This window comes from Schistocerca serialis, chromosome 4 (genome assembly GCF_023864345.2).
Source record: "Schistocerca serialis cubense isolate TAMUIC-IGC-003099 chromosome 4, iqSchSeri2.2, whole genome shotgun sequence".
Taxonomy (NCBI): domain Eukaryota; kingdom Metazoa; phylum Arthropoda; class Insecta; order Orthoptera; family Acrididae; genus Schistocerca; species Schistocerca serialis.
The window spans coordinates 90,219,304-90,226,529 of NC_064641.1; positions in this window are offsets into that span (position 1 = coordinate 90,219,304).

A 7,226-nucleotide genomic window follows, 5' to 3' on the forward strand; every position below is an offset into this window, starting at 1 on the left:
CGCCGGCCAGATGGGGTGTGACGGGTGAGAGATGAGATAGACGAAGAAGCCGAGATAGACATCGATCACACTTACGGACCCTTAGTTAATTTCGAGAAGACGACCGAGTCTTACACCAACGTCTGGAGAACGAGTCGATAGATGGCTCTCTTGCTCTATCGAACGTCGGGTCGTGAGCAGGTGTCGCCCCCGGCACGATTTTCATTTCATTGCAACAGGAGCATGTTTCATTTGCATTTGTACTATCCGCAATGTCCTCATGTCTTTCATTTGGGCATTTTCAGTTTTATTCATTTCCTTAATTCATTAATTTTCTAATTAGGCACTACTTGTCAACATATGGACATTGTAGACACTATTTATGCGGTAGTACAACAAAATGTATGTCAGCAAAGGTGGTAAGCCTGACATTGAAAAAAAAAAGGATGGATAGAGCGTCTGCGATGTAAGCAGGAGATCCCGCGTTCGAGTCCCAGTCGGGGCACACGTTTTCACCTGTGCCGTTGACTTATATCAACGCCTGTATGCAGCTCAGGGTATTCGTTTCATTGTATTTTCATTTCAGGAGTATTATTGTCCACAAACCATCGCCTCACAAATTAAAAAAAAAAAAGTGGTTCTAGGCGCTACAGTCTGGAACCGCGTGACCGCTGAGGTCGCAGGTTCGAATCCTGCCTCGGGCATGGATGTGTGTGATGTCCTTAGGTTAGTTATGTTTCAGTAGTTCTACGTTCTAGGGTACTGACGACCTCAGAAGTGAAGTCCCATAGTGCTCAGAGCCATTTGAAACATTTTTGACTTCCAACAAACTTTACACATAACTTTAAACCTTTTCGTAACATTTTCTCGCTGACACTCCCCACAAAATTCTGAAAGGAAACCTCAGTGTCAGGCTTCACATTTTAACTTATTACTTCATAGTTACCAAGTCTGTGCACAACAGAGATGCGGACAGCATCCAGATACACCACAGAATGTAACTGCAAAGTTGTATCGTTCTATGACGGGTGGTTCAGAAACATTTGACGCATGAAAAACTAACTTTTCTTTAAAATGCAGCTCACATTACACTGACTATATTCATCCAGTATGTCATAATGAGAGAGCTTAGCGACTACGAACAAACTTTAAGCATAGTTTCAAACTGTTCCTACACGTTTTCTCACATACATGCTCAAAATGAAATATTTAACACATTAACTTGTTTGTAACGTGACGACGTTTGAAGCTCTATTATGCATGGGAGTTCGGATTGTTAAAGACTGGGGTTTTTGCTGGTATAAGTAAAAAGATGAAAAAAGAATTTTTTTGGTGTAGTTGGGACTGGGGCATATGAAATATTGTTACAACAAAGTGGCCTTACTTTTGTGGTGTACACCGCGACCGAGCGTTGTTTGTCTTCTAATAAACTCTGCTGTATTGTTGTAGATGGATAATGAAAACAATAACGTATGAAAAAAAGTCTTACAGGAAGCGCTGAAGTAGACAGGTTTTAAAATTTACAAGTTACGGGAACTGTTGGTGTGCTGAAAATACGATGATCAAAGGTTAGAATAAGATTCGAAACTTGACTCACCTTCAATCAAGCCCATACAAAGCTGCAGCGGAGAAGCGTGACAACTGTTCCCAACCTGAAGCGACCATTAGTAAGAACGAATATATATTCAGGTGAAAAAAGTCATGGGATAGCTGTGTGAACATATACAGATGGCGGTATTATCACGTAGACAAAGGATAAAAGGGCAGTGCTTTGGCGGAGCTCTCATTTGTGCTCCCATGATTCACGTGGAAAGGTTTCCGACATGTGGCCACACGGAGGAAATTAACTGGCCTTTAATGTGCAATGACAGTTGGGGTCAGGCGCATGCGCTACTCAATTTCGAAAATGGTGTAGGAATTCAATACTCCGACTTCTATAGTGTCAAGAGACTGCCGAGAACACCCCTCAGAACGTACACTCTTTGACATAAAACTCGACCGGCGGCCGGCCGCTGCAGAGGCTAAACGTCCCGCGCCGATCGCGACATGGGACAAATAAACTGACCAACTCACTAATTCTTCAAGTCCGGTTATCTGCACAATCTGGCAACACTGTAGACCGCGGGACTTCCTGGAGGAAGTCATTTCCCATGATAGAGAAAGCCTGGGCTGTTCGCGCCTGTGGTCCAGTGGTAGCGTGCGTTGTTTTTGTTCACCATGTCCGTGGATCGAGAGCAGCTGGCGCCAAATATTTTTGTAGCCTCTTCCATCTGAATGCTGAAGACGTGGATGTAATGGTAGCGCAGATTAAATCTATTTCGCTTTCTGACACACCGATATCAAAATTTTATGCAGTAACCATACTGCGGCAGATTTCCTGCAGACTGTCCTCCTCTGGACGCCGTATGCGGCACAGCTCCGGGATCCACTTGATGGCTACCGGCAGCGGCCGTGGCGACAGTAGTGGCGCGGCACTCCTCCGTTCTTTATCGAAAGCGCCTGCCACCGCTCATCGCTTTTGATAGTTTAAAACGATTTATAATTAACTTTTGCTCCAAAGAAAATTTCTACCATTTCCATTCATACTCGAAACCAACGGAGACAGACGCCCTAATCTGTAGGTGAGTACTATATTACATTAATCGGCAAGAGCTGAGTATGGCCCGAATTAATTTTATAGACTTGGTTGGTTCAAATGGCTCTGAGCACTATGGGACTCAACTGCTGAGGTCATTAGTCCCCTAGAACTTAGAACGAGTTAAACCTAACTAACCTAAGGACATCAAAAATATCCATACCCGAGGCAGGATTCGAACCTGCGACCGTAGCGGTCTTGCGGTTCCAGACTGCAGCGCCTTTAACCGCACGGCCACTTCGGCCGGTTTTTATAGACTGGGACGAAATTAAACCACCTCACTACATTGGATGAATTTATAAATGCTTCATAACTCGTTTCTTCTCCTTTCAAAGTCAATTATTTGTGCAACTTTTGGCCAATATTCGGATGTTTTCGTCAAGCCAGAGTGAGCCTCTGTGGTGTAAAGTGTATTACAGTTCTTGTTTCATTCCTTATGCTAGGTCTATCCGATAAACTGTGTGAATACCTTGCAATGCATGCTCTGTAGCAGTGCAGGAACACTGCACATTTGGAGTTCCATGTATGGATTCATGAAGTGATAGTTAAGGACATCAGATTTAAACCAGAAAAATTTATCGTTTTGGAGGTTTCAGAGATCGGAAAAGAATTGCTAACGCCGGTGTCAGATAATGTCTACAGCTAACTGCTATTGCAAAAATTTAGAAGAGAGGAACTGTGAAAATCAACATGTGCACTTCATAAACAACCTCCTGACACGTTAGACCTATATGACGAACAAAGCTCGTATTCGTATTGTTGACACAGTTTGAATCTTTTCAGGAACTATTTTACAGTGAAGCAAAGCAGACATCCATGGTATTAACATAATTTACTTAGTCGAATTTGCACGAAGATTGATGTGTAAAGGCATTCTTCAGATTTCGTATCAGGAATTTTTACTAGCAGTTTGCATCGCGATTAATTAAAATGGAAAATAAAAGGTTCTATTCAGCGGATTTCACCGAGATTGGAACAACAACCTCATACAGCACTATGATCGCAACGCATAAGGGAACCCCTGAGCTAATGACACACTAGCGAGAACAGGCGGACTATAGTCATTGCGATATTACCTGAGCCTCAAAACGCAACCCTAAACACACAAACAGATGTTACTTATGTGAAGAACGCCATTCTTGGAGTCCAGAAATGAAATATACTTTCTAAATGTCTCCTCTTACAGTGGATTATTTCGTATGAGTCTTCGATGTGGAAAACGAATGTCAAGTGAATTTAGCGAGGTAATTCCGGGCTACACCCGGAAGTAAATGCACTATCACAGTGTTGACAAATACTTGCTACGACGCTGACAATTCTCGGCTCTCTTACGAGGCAGCTCTTTAGCGAAATCGGTGTCCTGATTGTCCAATACGGTTCTTCAGGGGGGAGACGCGCACGCACGTTTGGTTTTTATGCGGGGCTCTCCCCTGATAGTTTCTGACGTCGCCTTGTGGGCTATGTATACATTTGAGGCATTCAATCATCATTAATCCAGAATGAGACAAGTTTCAGCTTCCGGCGTGGAAGGGAAAGCAAAACGGATGATCTGTGTTTCTCATTGAGCATAAAGCATGTGAGGTAATTTTGCGTAACGTTCATAATCATCTCAAAGTACAAACGAAGTAAAAATACATCGGAAGCTTATCTGAATTGAATATAACGTAAGATATCAAACGCTTTGCACCTCGATGTCGAATGTGTCCATGTGCAATCTTTTGCAGCATACAAACAGAATGTCATGATTACCACGAGAATGAAGAAATATGTTGGTACGGATGGAAGCAAGAAGAGACGCAGTCAACAAATTTTCGATTCCTCATGGCATTCATTTCATTTCAGATGTAAGAAGAGGTAAAGCGTGATATTACTTTCGTTATATGTTGCACATATGTATAACGAGGAAGTCTTGGTCTTCATACATTTCCTCCTTGAAATCTGTATACTCTATTATATACTAAGTAGCCTGATCATTGTTTCCGCACTGACAGCGATTCGATACTGCGACCTTCTCCAGGCTGTAGTACAATGCCATGTAGAAAATAATGGCAAAGAGGAGGCTCAAAATGCACAGGTTGACAGGTGAAAATAAGGTGAGCTGGCCGCCCAGTCGAAACGTAAGGATGGACAAGCCCAGCGCTCAGGATGTGAAAGCGTTTCTGCTTTGGGACCAAGTTATTTTGTGGAAGCTGTACCGTCACTTTGGCCTCACTGTCAGAACGCGCCTGAGTTGTGTCTAGCTGCGCCAACTCCTTTTTTGCAACATTCCGGACAAGGCTGCATGCAGCTTGGTAAGCCACTTAGGTCGGAAGGCTACATCTGCCAAGTATTCGCTGCCAAAGAAGCTGCACCTCAGCAACAACTTCTTGTTAATTATTTAAATTGCTGACGAAATAGAGAAATGTCGGAGTGGCTGTAAGTGAGACCGGTTTAAAGACATACATCCATTCAAATAAGTTTTCTGAGTAGTTCTACGTGAGTGAGAAAACAATCTTCCCTCGACAGAGGGCACTTGTGGACGTTGCAGTTTTTGAAGATAGTGTAGTCGCACCGCATTCGTTCACGGGTATTCGGGGCGACGGACCTTTTCTTTGCGTCGGTGGTTGTCTTTGACCTGCTGCACGACTAGTGTGAGTTTGGGCATTGTTGTAACAGGGAACAATAATTTGGGTTTGGAGCGCGAGGCGTTTGGTCAGTCGTGTGAAGTTAGCACCCCTTTTTCGAGAAATATACATTTTTTTCACAGTTCTTGATAGATGTACCATAGTTCTAGAGTTCTTTGTATGAAATTTCAATAGTTCTGCAGAATTCAGCGAAGAAAATAACAATACTCGAAAAAATTTTCGTATCGAAAACATTCATTGTCAATTTCCGCAATATGTAAATAAGTACAAGAGTTCTGAGCACAGTTCTGAACAGAGCTCCAAGAATTCTTTCGAAAATCCAAGTAACATTTTTTGCTGCAGCTAATATTTTACGAGATAATTGCATTTTAATGAGAAAATCTTTTCTCTTACTGTGAAGTTGGCACCCTTTTTTTCAGAAATGTATATTTCTTTCAGAGTTCTTGACAGCTATGGCATAGTTCTAGAGTCCTTTGCACAAAATTTGAATAATTCTGCAGGATTTAACGAAGAAAACAATAATACTCGAAAAAAATTTCGTATAGCAAACATTCTTTATTAATTTTCGAAAAAAGTAAATTCGTACAACAGTTCTGAGGGCAGATCTGAACAGAACCCCAATAGTTCTATCGAATATCCTAATAACAATTTTTTGTGCAGCTAATAGGATACGAGATAATTGCAATTTAAGAAGGAAACCACTTACTGTGAAGTTGGCACCCTCTTCTTCAGAAATATATATTTTTTCAGAGTTCTTGATAGAAATGCCATAGTTCTAGAGCTATCTGTGAAAAATTTGAATAGTCATGCAGAATTTAGCAAAGAAAACAACAATACTCGAAAAAAATTTCGTATCGAATACATTCTTTGTCAATTTTCGCAAAAAGTAAATTCTTACAACAGTTCTGAACAGAACACCAAGAGCTCCCAATAACATCTTTTTGTGGCGATGATAGTTTATACCGTAACTGCTTTGATGTTAGACCCACTGTCTCCACAGAAAAAAGTAAATTCGTACAACAGTTTTGATGAACAGTTCTGGTTAACACCTCAAGACTTCTATCGGCAATCATAATAACATTTTTTGTGGTTATAATAGTTTGTAAGGTAATTGATTAATTGTGGGGCTCACTTACTCTACAAAAAAGTTATGTCTATTCGTATGTTCTGATGACAGCTCTGGATAGCATTCTAAGACTTCTATCGGAAATACTAGTAACATATTCTGTGCAGGTAATTGTTTACGTGGTAACTGCATTTAATAAGGAATGCTTAAGAGCATTTCCTGTGAAGTTTGAACCCCTTTTACGAGAAATATACATTTGTTTCATAGTTCTTGATATATATGCAAAAACGAATAGTTCTGCAGAATTTCGGGAAGAAAACAATAACTCGGCAAAATTATGGTATGGTAAAAATTTTTTTGTCAGTTTGGAAAAAAAAAATTGTATAACAGTTCTGTTGGCAGTTCTGGATAGCAACCGAAGAGTTGTATTGAAAATGATAAGAACATTTTTGTGGCGATAGTGGTTTATAAGTAATTGTTGTAATCTGATACTCACTTTCTCTACGATAGCAAAATTCGTAGAATAATTCTGATGACAGTTCTGAATAGCACCCACAGAGTTATACGAAGAACTATAATAACATTATTTGTGGCGATGACATTATATGAGATAATTAATGTGGGACTCACTTTTGCCACGTAAAAGTAATAAATTCGAACAAAAGGTCTGATGGAATTTCTTAATAGGACTCTATGAGATCTACCGAAAACTGTAATAACATTTTTTGTACGGATAACAGTTCTGGATAGCACCGAAAGAGTCATAGCCTGGGGTTAGAGACCTGGTCTGGCACACAATTTTTATCTGCCAGTAAGTTTCACATCGGCGCACACCCACTGCAGAGTGAACACACAATCTATTTCATAATCTACTGGCACCATAAAAATGTTATGAGGGTTTTTAAAAGAACTCTTTCAGTGC